Below are 23,040 nucleotides of genomic sequence, written 5' to 3' on the forward strand. Positions count from 1 at the left end.
AAAATATGTATTAAAATGAACATAAGACAAAATAAATGCATCTTTCAATGAGCAGAAACATAAATGATAATATACTGTCTGTGAAACACTGTGAACATCATTTTCCCAAACCTTGCCACAGCCACTAAAGGCAAAGCCCATGAGTATAACTCAGCTATGACTGAATTCCTGTGTATATGCCTCACACCACTTTTATTCTCAAACCATACTCAGTATTTCACTGTTTCTTAAAAGAAAATGATTAAATTTTATAACTCATTAGAAAGTGTTTTTTTCACTAAAGATATTATATTAGACATAGTCAAAGTTTACCACACAATATAACTTTATTAAAGTTACTTTATACTTGGCGTTTTCCCCCTAATGTTTCTTACAATATGTGAGCTACCTCCTTTGACTTTTTGTTTCTCCACATGCCTCTAACCCCACTCTGGTTTTTGAGCCATCCAGGAATGGCCCTTAGATTGCATAAATCATTCAAAAAGTAAAAGTTCCTAATTAGTTGATTTCACTGCTATTTTGATGAAAGCCTATTCACAGCATCCACTGTTCCTCCAAAATGCTCCTTGAGCATCTAATTAACTTTGCTATGTATTCACTCTCTCATCCCCAAAATACCCTTCATAGACAGGTATGATTCCAATAACAGGACATGAGATTTTCATTACATCACTTTTTAAAGCTGTCTCTTTATAATTATTGTTCCGTGGCAATTGTTTGTGTTGTTTGTAAGTTATTTGTATGTATGCCAACATTAATTCTCTTTAATTTTCTGAAAAAATCAATTGCTCTAACAAATATTAATAATTCACTGCCTAGAATAATTAAAAGAACCATCTACAGAGAAACTATGAACTTGTTTGAGGAGAATGCGCACCACATATATGTTTCTTTTAATGTAGTAGTGGTATTATTCCTGGAATAATAACTGTGATTTAAAGAAGATTTTGCTTATGTTACAATATTTTTCTCAGGATTTCTTTAAAAATTAAACTTTTTTTTGGTGCTATCTATTAACTCTCTGCTAGAATCAAGGCCTTAGCAGTCTCATAGCTACTTTTCATGAGTTGTTTTTCCCAATATCATGCAGCTTCAGAGTGGAAGGCTATGCAATCTATAAAAAGACATATGATTTTAATCTTGATAGAATTTAAGGTACGTAGAGTGTGTTTTTATGGCAATAATCTTTCCACTATGATTTCTGTACTTGACCCATTTGTGCTAGTGAAAATCACGGGTCTTAGTTTACAATAAATTACTTGCTAATCTAAATGTCAATGGGGAACTACTGTGATTTAGAACTGTAATCTCATTAATTTATTTCGTGGATCAGTGTTCATAGGGTCCTTTCAATGGAGGGCAAGACAATGATCTATGGTGATTGGGGTGTAACCTTTGAACACCAGAAAACCTGACAGGATTATATAACAGAAAATTGAATGTCATTTAGAAAACTGCTTGGACAGTTTTAGATCTTATTATTATGCTAAAAGATGAAAGAAGTAAAAAAAAAAAAGATCTACTGTACACCATTTTATATCCTTAGCATGCTTCAGGATCATTATCTTGCACCAAATAAACCTCTGGGCTACTGGGTTTCCTGAAGGTATTTGAACAAGGATGTAACCTCCCAGGTACTTCTTATTTATATAATCTTTATTGGCCATGTAAGGTCAGTAAAGCTGATGTCAATGCTGATTCAGTAACATTTGAAAGTTTCCAGTAAACTACAATGAAAGATTCAAAAATTTTTTATTAATGTCTTTTTTTATATTAGTCAGTGTCAAAGATGAGATATTCTATTTGAGTAATTACTAGTATCCTAGAGTAAGGTAGTATTGAATAAGTAGAACTATTTTCAACTTTCAAACATTGATCAACTTTATTTTATTTTGACTTTCCAAAAATGTGATATAAAATGTAATCCTGAAAAAAAAATACTCCCCAACCATACATATTCCTCAATACCACTGTCATGTCTGGCAAGTAGGAGGTCATTGGTAGTCTTTGAATGCATATATATATATATATATATATATATATATATATACACATATATAGTTTCAATTATCACCTTTTATGTAAATGACTGCTAACCCTCTCATCAATTTCCAGTAAAATGGCCTCACTTACCTAAAAGACATCTTCACTTGGATGTTTTGTTAGCTCAACTCAACATATCTAAAAATTAAATTGAATTTGCCTTGTTCTTTTCTCTTCAATTGGCTCACTTTCCTATTGTTGTTAGTGTTATTACCATCCTCAGTTAGCAAAAAATCTATTTATTTGAGAATTTTTCCTCTCCTACAATTCTCAAATATACTCAAAGTGCAGTTAATGGTTCCATCAGAAAGACTTACTTATCAATAGCTGCCTTGACATCCTGCCCATCCTTTAAGACCAAGATAAAAACCTCAGCTTTTTCTGGTATGTGCTGAAATTAATGGCGTCAGGATGGCTGGTGAACTCCAAATAACCACATTGATAGAATTTATTTTTTAAAAGGTGATATAGTATGAAGTTTTTTGAAGAATAAAATAGGCATATGCCTGAGAGGAGGAAAAGAGAAAAATCGTATTCATCAGGGATTGGGCTCAACTTATTTTTTTCTCTTTAGAGCCTAAAATTTAAATAGTGTATTTCTCAACTATTGAGGGGAAATATTTTGGAGAAAATGATTTTACATTTTTAAGTGCTCTCTCATACTTAAGTGATTATACCACATCTGTACATCTGTTCTCTCTTCTGTACAAAACATCCTTGTTTTTAAGTTTAAAGTTTTTAAGTTTAAAAATTTAAAACTGGGAAACTGCATTTTCTTGCCTGCTGATAGGTTTCTCCTTTTATATCCCCAACTTATCTGAAAGGAAGCTTTAAAGACCTTCATCTGTCTCCTAAATAGTGATACTTCATAAATTTATAATAATTACAATTTAGGATCATAGCTGTGATTTGATATACACCCCAAAAAAGTTTTAGTGAGGTGATAACTGGATATTAGCTATGAAATTAATTGATATCTTCTCCTAAATTAATCCTGCCTTTCTAGCAAATTCAACTGCTTTAGCCATTTGATGAGACTATTTTATCACACACACTCAATCTCCAAACAGCTGAAGACAAGTCCTTTACAGAAAAAATTAACAAAGGAAGATAAGCACTTCGCTAGTGCACTAGCCAAGACAAAACACTGTGCATGCCATTGTATTACAATTGCCTGCAGTATTCGTCATGTTACATGCTGTTCAGGTTTGTAGCCTGGGAACAAAAGGCTAAACCATATAGCCGATATGTGCAGTAGGCTAGACCATCTAGGTTGGTGTAAGTACATTCTTTCATGTGTGCACAATGATGATATTGGCTAATGATGCATTTCTTAGAATATATCCCCATCATTAAACAATGCATGCCTGTATATATAAATAAAAATCCCGCTACAATGTTAGCAGTCAATTAGCAAAATTTTTTAAAAAGCTACAGACATTAATATTCTTTCTACAAAAGAACTTCTTGCAAATAAGTTTATAAAAGAGGAAAATGCCAATATTAAAATAAATAGATCATTAACAGAAGAAATCCTATAAATTTATTTATTTCATAAATACTAGGCATTTACTGCATGCTAGGCATAAATGGCTACTATATACATGAAAAGATATCAACCTCACCAGTAACCAAAAACATGTAAATAAATATCAAGGTTATTTGGAGGAATATAAATTGTACTCTCTCTAGAGCCCAATTGATAAATTGCATCACAATTAAAACTGCGTATTCATTGATTCATCAGTTCTACTCCTAGGCATTTTATCTCATGAAAATAATTAAGCAAGTGCATACACATGTATGCACAGGGTATTGGGTGCAATCTGGCTTATAATAGTGGTATTCAAAACTCTGGATGCCCCATAGCTACAGAGATATTGGGTGGTTCTATGGAGCCCCTTCATGGGACACTGGCAATGCAGAGGAATATGCTGAACAAGTGGAATTTGGGATCCCACTTCCTGTTTAAAGAAGAGTATACAATGAGATCACATGGACACAGGAAGGGGAATATCACACTCTGGGGACTGTTGTGGGGTGGGGGGAGGGGGGAGGGATAGCATTGGGAGATATACCTAATGCTAGATGAAGAGTTAGTGGGTGCAGCGCACCAGCATGGCACATGTATACATATGTAACTAACCTGCACAATGTGCACATGTACCCTAAAACTTATAATAATAATAATAATAATAAAAGAAGAGTATCTTAACGATTATGTGTTTCGAATATTGCGACCCTATTCCGGGTGCAGTGGCTCATGCTTGTAATCCCAGCACTTTGGGAGGCTGAGGCGGGCGGACCACCTGAGGAGAAGAGTAGTGCAAGACCACCCTGGCCAATTTGGAAAAACCCCGTCTTTGCTAACAAGACAAAAATTAGCCAGGAATGGTGGCACATGCCTGCAATCCCAGCTACACGAGAGACTGAGGAAGGAGAATCTCCTGAAACCGGGAGATGGAGGTTGCAGTGAGCCGAGATCGTGCCACTGAACTCCAGCCTGGGCAACAGAGCGAGACTCCGTCTCAAAAAATATATATATTGAAATTCTCGGAGAGTTTTTGTTTGTTTGTTTTTTGAGACGGAGTCTCGCTCTTCTTGCCCAGGCTGGAGTGCAGTGGCGGGATCTCAGCTCACTGCAACCACTGCCTCCCAGGTTCAAGAGATTCTCCTGCCTCAGCCTCCCGAGTAGCTGGGATTACAGGTTCCCACCACCACGCCCGGCTAATATTTTTTTGTATTTTTAGTAGAGACGGGGTTTCACTATGCTGGCCAGGCTAGTCTTGAACTCCTGACCTCAAGTGATCCACCCGACTCAGCCTCCCAAAGTGCTGGGATTACAGGCGTGAGCCACTGCTCACGTTTTCATTTTAAGAAAGGTTTGCATATCTAAAACGAAAAACTATATCTTGTATTAAAATTTAAAATAATCAAAATAATCATCATAAAAGGGTTAAGTAAATGACTGAACATTCACCTAATGGAATTCTTTATATCAATTCAAACGGTATTGGCAAAAATAATATGAACCATTATTTTTTCATCAGTAGATGCCCATAGTATATTATCAAGTGATAAAAGTAGGATGAAACATTGTAGTACGCATAATATGATTCACTTGATGGCATAGATATTATGCATATGTGTAAATAATAAAGTTCAGAAATACATGCAACAGAATGTTAATGACAGTTATCTCTATGTGGTGGCATTGTAGGTGGTTTGAATTATCTTATTCATATTCTCTATATTACTTAATATTCATATTTCATTCAAGAAAAATATATTCATTTGAAAAAATATTACAGGCCAGGCACAGTGGTTCACGCCTGTAATCCCAGAACTTCAGGAGGCCGAGGTGGGCGCATCACTTTAGGTCAGGAGTTCAAGACCAGCCTGGTCAACGTGGTAAAACCCCATCTCTACTAAAAATACAAAAATTAACAGGGCACTGTGGCAGGCGCCTGTAATCCCAGCTACTCAGGAGACTGAGGCTGGAGAATCGCTTGATCCCGGGAGTTGGAGGTTGCAGTGAGCCAAGATCATGCCACTGCACTCCAGCCTGGGCAATAGAGCGAGACTCTGTCTCAAAAAAAAAAATTACAAATACAACCTCTGATACACTTTTCTAATTGCTTATCATAGTTGATTGAGGCTAATATAACATCAAGTGTTAATCAAACTGCCATTCTATGGTTGCTGTTAAAGGAGTAGAGGAAACAGAAACAGGAAAGGATTTTTCAGTGTTTTGCCAATCATCTGTCATTTCACACCCACCCCTGCCTCTCTCATTATTTTTGTATTAAAGCTCTTTTGAATAATGTCTAGAGAGCTTATGAATGGTCCCTTGTCATTAATCTCCATACTAGAGAAGGAGTCCAAAACATGGACTTTATGCTGGTGTGGCAGAAAAATATTGTTGGCAAAGACAGTCTATCCTATTTTTTTCTGTACATATTTTGTTTCTGCATTATTTAAAATTATTCTAAAACAAATATGTAGACATATGTATATATTTATATACTTATACATACGTATTTCTGTAAATAATTCCTAATTTTTAAATTTCACATTTCCTCTCTATCCACAGTCATATTATGAATTCTATATGGAATTCCTACTTTCTCTGTCTTTCTTTAGTAAAAATGAGATTTTTCTAAAAAACTCAAAACAGCTCTTTTATCATGTAAATATTATTATTCCCTGGAGATTTAACAATATTTTCAATATTTATCTCCTCTAACTTAAATTCTTACTTAATAAAATAGAAGAGTATAGAAATGTCACTCATTTGTAATAGTGTATAATCTCAGAATAGTACTTTTTTTCTGATTTCTGTCTTGTAAGTAGAGTTACTCATATTTGCAATTATTCCTTAAGTATTTCAAAACTGAAGGAGGTGGGTACATATTGCTATATGTACACAGAAAGAAATTATTTAGGGTATAGGTTATCTGAATAGGTTTTTAGGAGAAAAAAGTGAGCTTATTAGATGTTCAAAAACCTGAAACTTTGGCAAATCCTTTATGTCTTAAATCCTTTATGTCTTATATCCTTTATGTGTGTCCTCTTCCTTTTGTATTTGACCTGTTTTGGGGGAAAAAGGGGATGTGATTCCTTCGTTGGATGAGTCCTTGCAGATGTCTGTCTAAATATTTTGATAATCGGAGCTATTTTTGCCCTTTTAAATTTCAATCCTTTAGTCCAAAACCCAATTGACCTTTTAAAACATCTTATAATAACAATTAAGAAGGAGAAGATTGTAATAATATGAGACACAGGAGGAGCTGTGTCATTGGAAAATTTAAAGGCAAATGAGAAAAGTATGAAAAAATCAAAATAGTTGAATCTGTTAGAGAGGTCAATAAGCAAGATCTGAAAAGCATTGGTCATTGATTTTAAAAACAGTAATTGGGGTCACAGGTCATATTCAAAATGTGACTGTCCCCTTTACCAGATTATAGAAAGTTGGAGTAGATGAGTGATTAATGAAAGCCTACAATATCTCAATGTCTATGTGTAATGGTTAATTATATTTGTCAACTTGACAGGGCTAAGGGATGTACAGATAACTAGTAAAACATTATTTCTGGGTATTTGTGTAAGGGTGTTTATTTAAGAGGCAAACTTATGAATTGGTAGACTCAGTAAAGAAGATCACCTTCACCTATGTAAGCTGGCATTATCCAATATGTGAAGGAACTAAATACAACAAAAAACCCTTTGTAATTAGGCTGAGACTTACACTATTGGCTCCCCTGGTTCTCAAGCTTTTAGATTTAGATTACATTAAACCACTGCATTTTCTAGTTCTCCAGCTTGCAAACAGCAGATTGTGGGATATCTTGGTCTCCAAAATCACGTGAGAATGTCTAATGCCTATAATAAATATCTTACACACACACACACACGATAGATAGATAGCTAGATAGATAGATAGAGATAATAGATAGATAAATAGATAAATCTATTAGTTCCATTTCTCTGGATAATCCTAATACAGTGTGTAATATAAGTCAGCTTTTCAGCATTAGCTTGTCTTCTTAGCTTGTTTACTTTAATACTTTACATATATATAATGTGTGTGTATACATATATATAGTGTGTGTGTGTGTATATATATATATATACACATACTAGCAATAAAGGACACCATGACCCCCAAAATCTGGCAATATACTTCATTCTTTTAAATATTTTTATATTTTTTATCAAGTGACAGTGACTGTTTAAATTTTGTTATTTACTTTCATATATTTTATATATTTTTATATCTCTGAAATACTCTTTATTAATATTATTAATCAAGGATCCTCCATAGTTCCCTTGCATTGCTGACTGCAACACTTTGTGCTAAATTAAAAGTAAAAACAGCAGAGGTGCCAAGATAGCTGAAGGGAAGCAGCTAGCGTGCACCACTCTCACACAGAGGAGATAGAGTGGCAAGTAAATACTAGCTCTTCATCTGGGTCATCCAGGAGGATACACTGGGATTCATCAAGGAAGCAACATGACTCATGGAGAGCACAGAGGAGCAACACAGATGAGCTGCCCATCCTGGATTAGTGCAGAGCCAAGGGAGGCTCTCCAACATGGGGAAATAGTGAATGAGTGAGAGCTCTCAGGGACCTACACTTCTGCTATGGACCTATGGACCTTTGCAATCCCGGGCACAGGAGATTCCCTTGACCTGCTACTCATGGGGCCTCCAGACTGACATGCAGAGCCATGTGGAGTCTGAGCAGAGCCACCACTCAGACCCACTTGGAGCCCAGAGGGCCCTGGATCTCTGAAAACCCTGGTGCCAGCTGCCATAGTCCTGCCAACAAGGAAGCCAGGATCTCTCACCTGCCCACAGGGTAGTGGCCACATCCAGGGTGCTGAGGAGCACAGAGATCGGAGGTTTTGCCTCTTCTACATCTCACCAGCCAAAGCCCACTGGCCTGGGACCCCAGCACAGCCACCTCACCCTTGCTTGAGCACTCAGGATACTCACAGATCTGCATTCAAGACTCTTCTCCATGTGGGTCACTGCCCCTGCTACTCCTCAATGGGCAAGGTCTCCCAACCTGGACCCACAACACAGCCACTCTACCACTGCCTGATCACCTCAGTTGGTGGTGGCTCTGTATTTCTCTAGGGAGAAAATCCCAAATACAACCCAAAAGCTCTCTGCCATTGACACTGCAGTGGTACTGCACTTGCTGCCTTTGGGCTGGAGAAAGAACAAAGACCCTGATGACTTTGTTGGCACCTCCAGCATGCTGCAGCCACCATACAGAGAGGAGCCCAGTCTCTCTTCCCTGTGAGTCCCAGACTTCCTGCTCTTCACAAGGCAGGGCTCCCAGCTTGGAAACACAGTGCAACTGCCCCACCCCTGGCTGAACAATCTCATTGGCAGCGGCTGTATGTCTTTCTGGGTTGGAGTTCTCAGAGGAAACTGACAGCACCTTTGCCATTGCCAATGTAGCAGTACCTCCCTTGCTGCCACTGCGCTGGGGAAAAAAGACACTCTCTGCTGTCCTGGCACCTCCAGTGTGCCCGAGCTGCCAAATGGAGAGGAACCCAGCCCCTCATCCCTGTGAGCCACCAACCCCCTGTTCTTCAGCAGGTAGGTACCCCCACCTTGGGCCCACAATGCAGCCAGCCCACCCCTGGTTGAGCGTTCTCATTTTCAGTGGCTCCGTGTCTCAGGCGTGGAGTTCCTAGAGGCAACTGACAGCCCTTCTGCCTCTGCTGCTACAGTGGTGTCTGCCCTCTTTGCCACCAGGCTGGGGAAGGAAAAAAGAACCTGAGTGCTTTACTTACACTTCCAGCATGCCACAGCTGCCCTGCAAAAAGAGGCCAAATTGTCTTCCCCATTTTCCCACCCCCAACACTCCCTGCTCTTCACCAGGAAGGGCTCCCAGGCTTGGGCCTGAAACACAGTTGCCCCAACTCCACCTGATTTTTCTGATTAGCAGTAGTTCTCTGTCCCTCTGGACTGGAACCACAAGAGACAAGTAAATGGCCCACTGCCATTGCCATTGCCAAGGTCTATTCCCCTGTTGCCTCCAAGCTGGGAAAGGAACTTGAAGCCTAAACTCACCCCAGGGTTGTAGTGTGCAATCTGAAAGTGTGAAACTGAGATCTGCAGCCAGTATCTGAGGGGCAGAGGAGCCCACACTTTCAGAGCAGCACTGAGTGGGAGCATAGCTGCAAATGCAAGGAAATACAGAGCAGCTGTGTGGCAAAGTAAGAGGCTGTTTAACTACTATTATGCTTAAGCACCATCTACTGGATTACAGCCCAAATTTCAAAAACAAATATGCTTTACTAATATGCCCACCAGTGAAACCAATGAGCATAATTCAGCCACAAATAAAGATCTTGCACAAAGCCTTGGCCTATTGCAAACATTCAGAAATGAAGCCAAGTGACTGTAATCGAATTATACCACAGTTAAAGGAACATCAGTCCACACAGATAAAAAAGAACCAGTGAAATAATTCTGGCAACTCTGAAAGGTAGAGTGTCTTCTTACCTGCAAACAACCATGCTAGCTCCCCAGCAATGCTTTTTAACTGGAATGAAATGGCAGAAATGACTCACAGAACTTAGAATATGGGTGGCAATGAAGACTACTGGGATTCAGAATAAAGTTAAAGCCTATTCCAAGGAATCTAAGGAATCCAGTAAAATGACTCAAGAGATGAAAGATAAAATAGCCATTCTAAGAAAGAACCAAACCCATAGATATAATATAGCTAGAAAACTCACTAACATAAATTTATAACACAATTGAAAATATTAACAGCAGAGTAGACCAAGCTGAGAAAAAAAATCTCAGAGATCACAGACTGGCTCTATGAATTATGTCATTCAGAAAAAAATAAAGAAAAAATAATTTAAAAATTATCATTATCTCCTGTGAGATACTATACAAGATGAGCATCCCCAAGACACATAGTCATCAGATTTTCCAAAGACAATGTGAAAGAAAAAAATATTAGAGGTAGCTAAGGAGATGGGGAAGGTCACCTACAAAGGGAATGTCATCAGGCTAACAGCAGACATTTAAGCAGAAATTATACAAGCCAGGAGAGATTGAAGGCCTATATACAGCATCCTTCAAGAAAATAAATTCCAATTAAGAATTGTATGCCTAGCCAAACTAAGCTTATAAATGAAGAAGAAAGAAAATCCTTTTAAGAAAGCAAGTGTTAATGAAATCTGTTACCACCAGACCTGCCTTAGAAAATATCCTTAATGAAACATTGTTACCAGCCAACACAAAAAACACACATAAGAACATAGATCATTGACACTATAAAGCAACTACACAATCAAGTCTACATAAAAAATCAGCTAACGACATGACGACAGGATCAAATCTGCATGTATCAATATTAACCTTAAACATTAATGGGATAAATGTCCCACTTAAAAGGCACAGAGTGGGAAATTGGATAAAGAAGTAGAGCCCAATTGTATGCTGTTTTCAATAGATTCATTTAACATGCAGGGACATTGATATGCTCAAAGTAAAGGGATAGAGAAAAATCAATCAAGCAAATAAAAAGCAAAAAAGAGCAAGGATTCCTATTCTTATTCCATAAATCTGAGATGACACAAATAGAAAAATATTTCATCCTCATGGATTTGGAAAAATCAATATTGTTAAAATGACTATACTGCAAAAATCAATTTACATATTCAATGTTATTCCTATCAAACTGCCAACATCATTTTTCCCTGAAAAAAATAAACTATTCTAAAATTCACTGGGGCCTAAAAAAGAGCCTGAATAGCCAAGGAAATCCTAAGCAAAAAGAGCAAATCTGGAAGCATCACACTACCTAACATCAAACTATACTGCAAGACTACAGTAACTAAAATAGCATGGTACTGGTGCAAAAGCAGAAACATTGACCAGTGGAACAGATTAGAGAGACCAGAAATAATGCTGCACAACACAGCCATCTGATATTCAAAAAACTGACAAAAAAAAACAATGGGGAAATGATTCCCTATGTAATAAATGGTGCTGGGATACCATATGCAGAAGATTGAAACTGAATGCCTTTCTTTAACGATATAAAAACATTAACCAATGATGGATTAAATACTTACATTTAAAACCTAAAACTATAAAACTCTAGAAAAAGTCCTAGATTCTGGACATCAGCCCTGGCAAAGGCCTCATAATGAAGTCTCCAAAAGAAATTGCAACCAAAATAAATATAGACAAATGGGACCTAATTAAACTAAAGACTTTCTCTGCAGCAAAAGAAACCAATCGACTAAATGAATAACCTACAGAATGTGAGAAAATAGTTGCAAATTATGCATCCAACAGAGGTCAAATATCCAGAATCTGTAAGTAACTTAAACAAATTGACAAGATTTTCCTTAGCCCATGGATTACTAAAAGTGTGTTTTTAAAAACGAACAAAATTATTAAAAATGGGCAAAGTTCATGAACAGACAATTCTTCAAATAAGACTTACACATGACCAACAAACATGAGAAAATCCTCAACATCTCTAATCATTAGAGAAAAGCAAATCGAAACCACAATGACATACCATCTCAAATGTTAGAATGGCTATTATTAAAAAGTCAAAAAATAACAGAAGCTATTTAGTTGCAGAGTAAAGGGAATGTTCATATATAGCTGATGGGAATGTATATTAGTTCAGCCACTGTGGACAGCAGTCTGGAGATTTCTCAAAGTACTTAAAATAGAACTGTCAGTCAACTCAGCAATTCCATGATTGCACATATATTCCCAAAGGAATATAAATCATTTTACCATAACAACACGTGTATACATTTGCTCATTGTGGCACTAGTTACAATATCAAATACATGGAATCAACCTACATTCCTATTAGTGGTTGACTGGATAATAAAAATATTATATATATATATATATATATATACACACATTTTATATATATATATATATATATATATATATATATGCACTACTATGCAGCCATAAAAAGCAAAAAATCATGTCCTTTCCAGTAACATAGATGGAGCTAGAGGCCATTATCCTAAGTGAATTAATGTAGAAACAGAAAACCAAATACTGCATGTTCTCACTTACAAGTGGGAGCTACACATTCAGGACACATGAACACAAAGAGGGGAACAACAGACATCGGGGCCTACTTCAGGGTGGTGGGTAGGAGGAAGATGAGGATTGAAAAAATACCTATTGGGTGTTATGCTGATTATCTGGGTGACAAAATTATATGTACACCAAATCCCAGCGAAACACTCAATATACCCATGTATCAAACCTGCATGGGTACCTGCTGAACCTAAAATAAAAATTGGAAAGAAAAAAAAAAAAAGGGAAATTTTCAGGAAAAAATGATGAGAACAGCTGTTTTTGTTTTCTTCTTAAAAAACTCACAATGCATCAGTGATGTGTCTGGTTGGGTTTAAGTTAATAAATCCAAATTTAATTTCATTATCATTTTGACATAAAACATACTCAAATTTGAAATATAAAATAGGAAATGGACAGCATTGCTCAGGCTTATTTTACTAAAATTTATTGTATAAAGAGTGTGTAATGCATATATAGTGTTAACTACAGTAAGTACTAAGGAAATTTAAATAAAACATAAATATTAATGATCTAGTGTAAAATATTTACACATATTCATAAGAAAAGTTGCAATTTTTGCCCTGAACAAATGGATTTTCTCTGTGTTTCCCCAATGTCAAGGACATAAAACCTTCATTGACTAACATTTTGTTACTATCACTAGCCTATGCTTTTCATTTCTACAGTCATTACTTATTATACATATAACTACTGTGATATTTGATGGAAGATTTTTGATAATTGATTCAGATTTTTCATTTCCTCTCTTTCCATCCTTGTTGTGTTTTTCAAAAATTTTGTCTTTGTCATTTAAGGTTTTAATCTTATTGGAAGAAATATTTTTATAATATTTCCATATTTTCCTTTTTATATATTCAGAATCTGTAATCATATGTTCTCTTTCATTCTGAATAAGAATAATTGGTGATTTCTTCCCTTTTTCTTCTTCATTCTTGCCAGGAGTATATCAATCTTTCCATTTTTCCAAGGAATCAACTTTCAATACTATTAATTTTTTTATTTTTTATACAATCACTATTTCATTGATTTTGATTCCTATTCTTATGTTTTTTACATTTCATTAGAGTTCAATTTGTTCTTTCTTTTCTAGTTTTGTTGAGTGGAATTTTAGATTGTTGATTTGACATCTTTTCTAATATAAGCAGTTGTTAACTAAATAAATTTTCTGCTAGCAGTGCTTTTAGCTGAATCCCATGTATTTTGATACATCTTAGTGGTATTATTCCACAGTTTAAAATATTTTCTAATTTTTCTTGTGATTTTTTTAGCCCATGGATTATTAAAAGTGTTTTTTTTAATTCCAAATATTTGAGGTATATTTTAGATATCATATTGTTAATGATTTATATTATTTCTCCTGTGGTCAGAAATATAATCTCTAAGATTTCAATCTTTGAAAATGTATTAAGATTGGTTTTGTGGTCTAGTGCATGGTCTATCTTGATGAATGTTCCATGTGTATATGAAAAGAATGTGTATTCTGTTATTCTCAGGTGTAGTATTTTGAAAATATCATTTAGGTCAAGGGGGTTGACAGTGTTTGTTAGATCTTCTATTCTTAGGGTTAGTTTATCTACAGTATTTGCTCCGCTCCATGAGAGTCATTGAATTCTCAAAAATAATTACTGATTTATTTACCCTTTAATTCTGACTGCTGTTTTCATGTATTTTGCATCTGTGCTATTAGATCTATATACATTTAATATTGTTGTCTTCCTTTTGAATTAACCTTTTTATCAATGTAAAATATCTCTATCTATGTAGTATTCACTTTATCCAGTATTATCATAGTCATACTTGCTTTCTTTTGCTTAGCATTTGTGTAGTTGTTTTTTTAAGGACCTATCTCTGTTTATATATGAGTGTGCCACTTAAAATTAGCACAAAATATGTCTAATTTCTATTTTTTTCTGGATTGTTTAGTTATATTTAATGTAATTTTGGATACAGTTGGGTTTAATTCTACCATAATTCTATATGTATTTGCAGAACACAATATATCTTTTGTATCTATGTTCTTCTTTTCTACTGTCTTTTAAGTTAACTGAATTTATTTTGTTTTTTATTGATATAGTACTTGTACATATTTATGGGGTATGTATGATTTTTTTTACATTCGTGGACTGTATAATGATTACATCAGGGTATTTGGGGTGTTCAGCACCTGAAGTAATTATCATTTCTATGTGTTTGGAACATTTCTAGTCCTCTCTTCTAGCTACTTCTAAATATACAATAAATTGCTTTTAACTATAGTTGTCCTACTCTGCTATTCAAAAATAGAACTTCCTCGTTCTATCTAACTATATGTTTGTGCCCATCACCAACTTATCTTCATCCCCCTTCCACCTACATACCTATTCCAACCTCCAGTGTCTATCATTCTACTCACTATGTTCATGAGATCAATGTTTTTTAGCTCCCACACCTGAGTGAGAACGTGATATTTGTCTTTCCATGCCTAGCTTATTTCACTCATCAGTGACCTTCAGTACCATCCATGTTGCTGCAGATAAGATGATTTTATTCTTTCTTTTATGGCTGAATAGCATTCCATTGTGTATATATGCCACATTTTATTTATCCATTCATCCACTAATGGCAACATAGATTGCTTCCGTATCTTTCTTATGGTGAACAGTGCTGCAATAAATGTGAAAATGCAGGAATCCCTTTGATATACTGATTTTTCTTTGAATAAATACCTAGTAATAGGATTGCTAGATTATATGGTAGTTATATTTTAGTTTTAAGTAAGTCTCCACACTGTTTTCCATAGTGGCAGTACTAATTTACATTCCAATGCACATTGTATAAGAGTTCCCTTTTCACTGCATCCTCGCCAGCATCTGTTACTTTTTGTCTTTTAAATAATAACCATTCTGTGGTAAGATAATAACTCATTATGGTTTTGACTTGCATTTCCCTGATGGCTAGTGATGTTGAGTATTTTTTTCATATACATTTTAGCCATTTGTACGTATTCTTTTGAGAAATGTCCATTTGTGTCCTTTGTCCACTTTTTAATGGGATTATTTGGTGTTTTTGTTGTTGTTGTTACTGTTGTTTGAGTTACTTGCATATTCTAGATATTAGTCTCTTGTTGGATGAATAGTTTTTAAATGTTTTCTCCCATTCTAAGGTTGTTTCTTCACTCCCTTGTTTCCTTTGCTGTGCAGAATGTTTTCAGTTTAATATAGTCCCATTTATCTCATTTTGTTTTTGTTGCCTGTGCTTTTAAGGTTTTAGCCATAAAAGCTTTTCCGAGACAGAATGTTTCCCTATGTGTTCTTCCAGTAGTTTTATATTTTTGGGTCTTTTGGGTCTTATATTTAAGTCTTTAATCAATCTTAAGCTGTTTTTTCCAAGCACCATTTATTGAAGAGGGTGTTGTTTCCCCAGTGTATGTTCTTGGTGCCTTTGTCAAACTCAGTTGGCTGTAAATATGTGGATTTCTTTCTGGCTTACTTTTTTTCTCTTCTTTTGGTCTACGTGTCTGTTTTTATGCATGCCATAATGTTTTTGTGTCTGTAGTATATTTTGAAGTCTGATAGTGATGCTTCTAGCTTTGTTCTTTTTGCTCAGAATTGCTTTGGCTATTTGCACATTTTTTTTGGTGCTCTGTGAATTTTAGGATTGCTTTTTTCTATTTCTGTGAAAAATGACATTGGTATTTTGATAGGGAATGCATTGAATCTCTAGATAGCTTTTAACAGTATGGTTATTTTAACAATATTAATTCTTCTGGTTCATGAGCATGGGATGTCTTTCTACTTATTTGTGTACTCTTCACAAACAACTTATTAGTAATAAGATTAATTAATAATCGTATTCATCAGTTTGGGGCAGTTTTCCTTGTAGAAGTCTTTCAGCTTGTTGGTTAAATGTATTCCGAGTGTTTTAATTTTTTGTAGCTATTGTAAATGTGATTGCCTTCTTGACTTCTTTCTCAGCTAGTTCATTATTGGTGTATAGAAGAAACACTATGATAGAATACTTTTTAAATTACATTTCATCACCCCTAATAACCTTTAAGATATTCCTCTTTTATTATTACTTTATTATTACTATTTTGTTACTTAGAGTTTAAAACACAAACATATAAATTTGTTTATGTGTTGTCTAAAGATCCTTTCCTGCTTTAATGGCAGATTTTACTAGTCACAACAGAGCAATTATGGCCTGCAAACCTAAAATAGTTACTATCTGGCTGCTAAGGGATGAAAAGTGTTTCTTGCTCTCAATTCATATGTCGAAGCCACGATTTTCAGTACCTTAGAATATGACTGTATTTGCAAATCTAGTCTTTAAAGTGGTGATTATGTTAAAATGAGGATAATTGTGTAGGCTCTAACCCAACCTAACCGATGTCCTTATAACAGAGAAAATTTAGACACACGGAGACACCAGGATGTATATACACAGAAAAAAAACCATGTGAGTACAGTTAGAAAGTGGTACACTGTCCGTGGGAATGTAAATTGGTATAGTCATTATGGAAAACAATATGGAGCTTCCTCAAAAAATTAAAATAAAAAATAGAATTTCCATATGATCCAGCAATCCCACTTCTGGGTACATATTCAAAGGAAAGGAAATCAGTATATGAAAAAAAAAATCTGCACTCCCAAGTTCATTTCAACATTATTTGCAGTACTCAAGGTACGGAATCAACCTGTGTCCACCAACAGATGAATGAATAAAGAAAATATGGCATGTATTCAAAACAGAATACTATTCAGTCTTAGAAAAAAAGCAAATGTCATCATCTGTGACGTGAATGAACCCTTAGGACATTATATTAAGAGAAAGAAGCCTGACACAAAAAGACAAGTACTGAAGAATCTCACCTGTGTGTAGAATCTAAAAACAACAACAACAAATAAAACATTGAAGTCACAGAAGTAGACAATAGAATGGTGTTTATTAGAGGATGAGGTATAAGGGGTCGGGGAGACATTGGTCAAATAATACAAAACTTCAGTTATGTAAGAGAAATAATTTCAAGAGATCTATTGTACAACATGATGACTGTAGTTAAAAGATATATGTTTTGTTTTGAAAATCTCTGAGAGTAGATTTTAAGTGTTCTCTCCACAAAAATATGGTATGTGAGGTAATGTATATGTTCAACTCATATGACTCAACTGAGCCATTCCACAGTGTATACATATTTCATAATATTATGTTGTCTTTTTTAAAATATGCATTTTTAATTTGCCAATTAAAAAATAAAATAATATGAGCTAAAACTATAAAACATATAAAACCTATAAGAAAATATGGGGCAAATCTTTATGACATTAGGTTTGAGAGTGATTTTTTTAGATGTGACACCAAAAACACAGGCATCAACAAAATATATATAAATTTTTTGGACTTCATCAAAATTAAAAACTTCTTTGTGCTGTCAAACAAGTGAAACACTATCAAATAGTGAAACACTATCAAACAAGTGAAAAAGCAACTTATAAAATGAAAGAAAATATTTGCAAGTCATATATTTGATAAAGAATTGGTTTCTAGAATATATATAAAGAGCTCCTACAACTCAACAACGAAAAAGAATACAAATCAATTGAATAGTGGACAAAAGGCTTAGACAATTCTCCAAAGAAATATGCAAGTATTCAATATCTAAAAAAGTATCAACATCATTAGTCATTAAGAAAATAAAATGAAAATAACATATTACTTTATACCCATTATAATGGCTATTATCAATATGAAATAAAACTAATCTAAAAAAAAAAGTTGTTAAGGATGTGTAGAAATTGAAACCCTAGTACATTGCTGATGAGAATGTAAAATGATGTAGCAGCTGTTGAAGACCTCTAGTGGTTACTGAAAAAATTCAACCCAGAACTACTATATATCCAGAAATTTCACTTCTAGGTATGTATCCAAAAGAATTGAAAGGAAGGACTGGAACAGCTATTTGTACATGAATGTTCACAGCATTATTATTTGCAATTGCCAAAAAGTGGAAATAACCCACGTGTCTATATATGTATGAATGAATTATCAATATGTGAAATATACATCTAATGAACTACTCTTTAGCCTTAAAATGAAATAAAATTCTGATGTGTATTACAACATGGATGACTTTTAGAAATATTATGCTAAGTAAAATAAGTTAGACACAAAAGGGAAAATATTGCATGATCTCACATGAGATACCTAGAGTAATCAAATTCTTAGAGACAAAATAGTGTGTTATAGGGTCGCATGGGAGGGGATCATTGGGAATCATTGTTCAGTGGGTACAGGGTTTCAGGTTTGAAGGATGAACAGGTTTGGAGATGAATAGTAGTGATAGTTGCACGAGAACACGAATATTCTTAATTCCACTAAAGTGTATGCTTAAAGATGGTAAATTTTGTGTTATGTGTATTTCACCACCATAAAAACCGATACAGTAGCAAGAAAAAATCATGAATGTGGAAATATCCCAAAAGGGATGAGAAAAAAAATTGAGTGAAATGGCTTTGGAATTTAGAATATAGGAATAGAACAGAGAAGAGAGTTATGATAAAATGAACAAAGAAACTTTTTTTTTGCAATTGCCAAAAAGTGAAAATAACCCATATGTCTATATATGTATGAATGAATTATCAATATGTGCTATATACATCTAATGAACTATTCTTTAGCCTTAAAATGAAATAAAATTCTGATGCATATTACAACATGGATGACTTTTGAAAATATTATGCTAAGTAAAATAAGCCAAACACAAAAGGGAAATATTGTATGAATTGGTATGAAGAAAATGAGTAGATTAGGAAGATTATATCAATCAGATTATATGTAAAAGAGAAGTTATTGTTGAGAGTGAGGGGAGCAGGGATGGAACTTGGATTTGCACTTGGAAAATGGACTGGTGTGGGAAATAGTTTTTAACAGAAATTCTGTAAGTAATTTATAGAAATATTAATATGTATATTTTAATTATCACACTTCAAGTGTAACATGGTTAGTTTATTACAAAGCAGCAGAAACATTTTAGATAATTCATTCTCGAAATCTGAGCATGCCCTGTACAAAGAATTAGTTTACATATCAATAATCCAGTACTCCAGCAGAGGGACATCTTGAGTTAAAAATTAACAAAGCAGCACTGAAAACAAAAGAGGAAGAAGGAATCTATTTCTTCCCACTCAACTGCCACTATTATACTACGGTGACAAAAAAAAATGCATTTTATTAAAATTTGTAATGCACTTAATATGGTCTATGGCCAATAATGCCTAACTTTTCAAAATATACATTAAATTAACCCTTGGAACTTTTTAGCTATGGATCAGTAACATTATTGGAACTTGGGTATAAAAATTTAGCTCTTTTAATTATGCTGTTCAGATATAACATATATTAAGTCCCATGTTCACCATCTTTGTTGTTTTGCCTCCTAATATTCTGTACTATTTATGTCTTATTTTCCTCTTATTAACCGTCCCAAATTAAATAGCAGCATTTGATAATACATTACACATGTAAACCTTTTGTCTTTCTCAATATCATCATTCAAATTTTAACAGCTTCTTTGTTTTAATTTAAAAAACACACATAAAATAGAAGTTTTAAATTAAAACTTTACATGTTTTGGACATTGGTTCCATTACTTTATTATTTTTAATTAATAGCTTCTTTGTGACTTTTTTCAATAGAAATTGTATGAATAAATAAAATCTAGCAATTACTCTGTTACAGAGTTGTACTTCCACCAGAAAGATGTTTTATAACATAGCCAGTTAACAGGAATTTATAAAATCAAATTATGTCTTCTCACTTTTGATTTAGACAACACATACAAGAATTATCATTTTCAGCTTTGATCACTGTCACCACCCAGTCTTTGGACATCATTTATTTAACTTAGCAAATAAGTGTTGATTGACTAATTGTGTTTCAGACACCTATGTTCTAGGTTCTAGGAACATGCCTGTTAATTTAAAGAAAAAAACCTCTCTGTCCTAATGGACTTTACATTGTGCTCATTGTTCTCCTGATCCTAAGAACTGTTACTTTCAGGTACTTCTGAAAGTGGGGATAAAAAAGGGGCAAAATTAAGAAGATTGTCTCTTTCATGACCTTATCTCCTCTAGTTTTGCTTCTCTCTTTTATACTATTTTATCTTTGTTTTCTTCATTTCAATCAATTCTTCAACTGCATCTATAAATACATTTAGACCTCTTCAGACTGTAAATTTTGGGGGGAATTTATCCCTTAAGTCTCCTATATTCTATTATCTAATCTTTTACTTACTTTTACTTTGTATCATTTAGGGTGCTTTTGGTCCGTAAAACAGCAACCCAATTCAGAATGACTTAAATAACAATGAAATTTACTAAGCTACAAAAGTAAGGAGTCAGGGTGGCCTCGAGGCTCTGGCTCCATTTCTCTGTGATTCTTTACAATCTGCAGTTTTTTCATATATTGGATTTACCCTCAGGCTTCTAACAATAGGATTGAAATAGCTCAAGGTGTCAACTTCTGACATGGTGACCTCCAAAAGAAGAAAAGTATGTCTTTTTGTAGTGTCATGCTGACTTTCCTGAGAAGGAACTCCACAGTGTTCGCATATCACATTGACAAGTTTTGGGCCACATGCCGATTTCTAAACTTATTACTGGAAAAATAAATAAGATTTTATTACTATGATTGGTTTAGACTAATAGCTTTGAGTGGCATCAACTATGACTACTGCAACATCTCAAGTCAGTTTCTCTTAGACTATTTTTGGTCTACTTCAGTTTATATTGTTGGATGATGTTAACCCCTATGGTCCATTGTTGCCTGTGTAATGTAAGAAATGCATCACATAAAATCCATTATTTTTATATTACTTAAAACATCCAGATAGAGTGCTTTATATATTGTAGTATATAGCACATTTTTTTAGTTTAACTTTGTTTTCACTATTTGAGGGTCAATATTGATGTAGACTGCAAGGTTCACAGAAAATTGATTCCAGACTAAATTAGCAGAGTTTTTGTTTTTTTCATCTTTTAAGAAACTGACTATTCTGTAACAATTATTATTATTAACACTATTTTTGTTATTAAAATTATTGATACTAGAGTACAAAAAGGATAAGAAAAATGTGATTTGTTACTGTGAAAATATTAAGTTCTGTCATTTTACATGGATTCTTTCTCATGTATACCTAAATATCATAAACTACCCTTGCTATCATTGTTTTATACTTATACTTTCATTTATTTATTTATTTATTTATTTATTTGGAGACAGCATTTTACTCTGTCACCCAGGCTGGAGTGCAGTGGTGCTATCTCGGCTCACTGTAACCTCCGCCTCCCAGGTTCAAGTGATTCTCCTGCATCAGCCCTCAGCCTCCAGAGTAGCTGGGATTACAGGTGTGTGCCATTACATCCGACTATTTTTGTATTTTTAGTAGAGATGGGGTTTTGCCATGTTGGCCAGGTTGGTCTCAAACTCCTGGCCCCATGTGATCCACCAGCCTCAGCCTCCCAAAGTACTGGGATTACAGGCGTGATCCCTGGTATATCCCACAACACCTGGCACTTATACTTTTGTCTCCAGCAGCATATTGACACTATAACTGGACTGTAAGAATCTTTAGGAAATGATATAACAGGGTCGGTCACAGTGGCTCCCGCTTTTAATCCCAGCACTTTGAGATCACTTGAGGTCAGGAGTTCGAGACCAGTTTGGCCAACATGGTGAAACCGTGTCTCTCAAAAAAAAAAAAAAAAAACTCCCCCCAAAAATATCAGCTGGGCATGGTGGCACATGCCTGTAATCCCAGCCACTCGGGAGGCTGAGGCATGAGAATTGCTTGGACTCAGGAGGCAGAGGTTACAGTGAGCTGAGATCATGCCACTGCACTCCAGCCTGGGCAACAGAGTGAGGCTCTGTCTTTTTTTTTTTTTTTTTTTTAAAGTGATATAACATACCCAAGAAAGTCTGAAAGTTGCATGAGCATCATGGGATGAATGAAACCACAAAATCCAATATACATATTAGGGTTCATAGGCAATGAAGTACAGTGATTCCCTGAAAAGCAGGTTTTGGAGGCAGATACTTGCACTTTGAAGCCTGACACAACTTCACAGCATATGAACGTGCTTATTACTTCACTTCTGTAATACTCAGTTTATTTATACATAAACTGAGGCTATTAGAATTATACTTCATTTGGTTGTTTTTAGCATTGAAATAATATATCTAAAATAATAACCACCATATATACGACATGATAAGCTCTCAATAAATGGCAACGTTGTTAATATGTACCAACTGTTGATTTTATAGATGTTGCCTAGTCAGTGATTATTTGTCTGTGCTATATGCTTACTTAGTAAGCATAATAATGGCCCATC

The sequence above is a fragment of the Pan troglodytes genome, chromosome X (assembly GCF_028858775.2).
Source record: "Pan troglodytes isolate AG18354 chromosome X, NHGRI_mPanTro3-v2.0_pri, whole genome shotgun sequence".
NCBI classification, from domain to species: Eukaryota; Metazoa; Chordata; class Mammalia; order Primates; family Hominidae; genus Pan; species Pan troglodytes.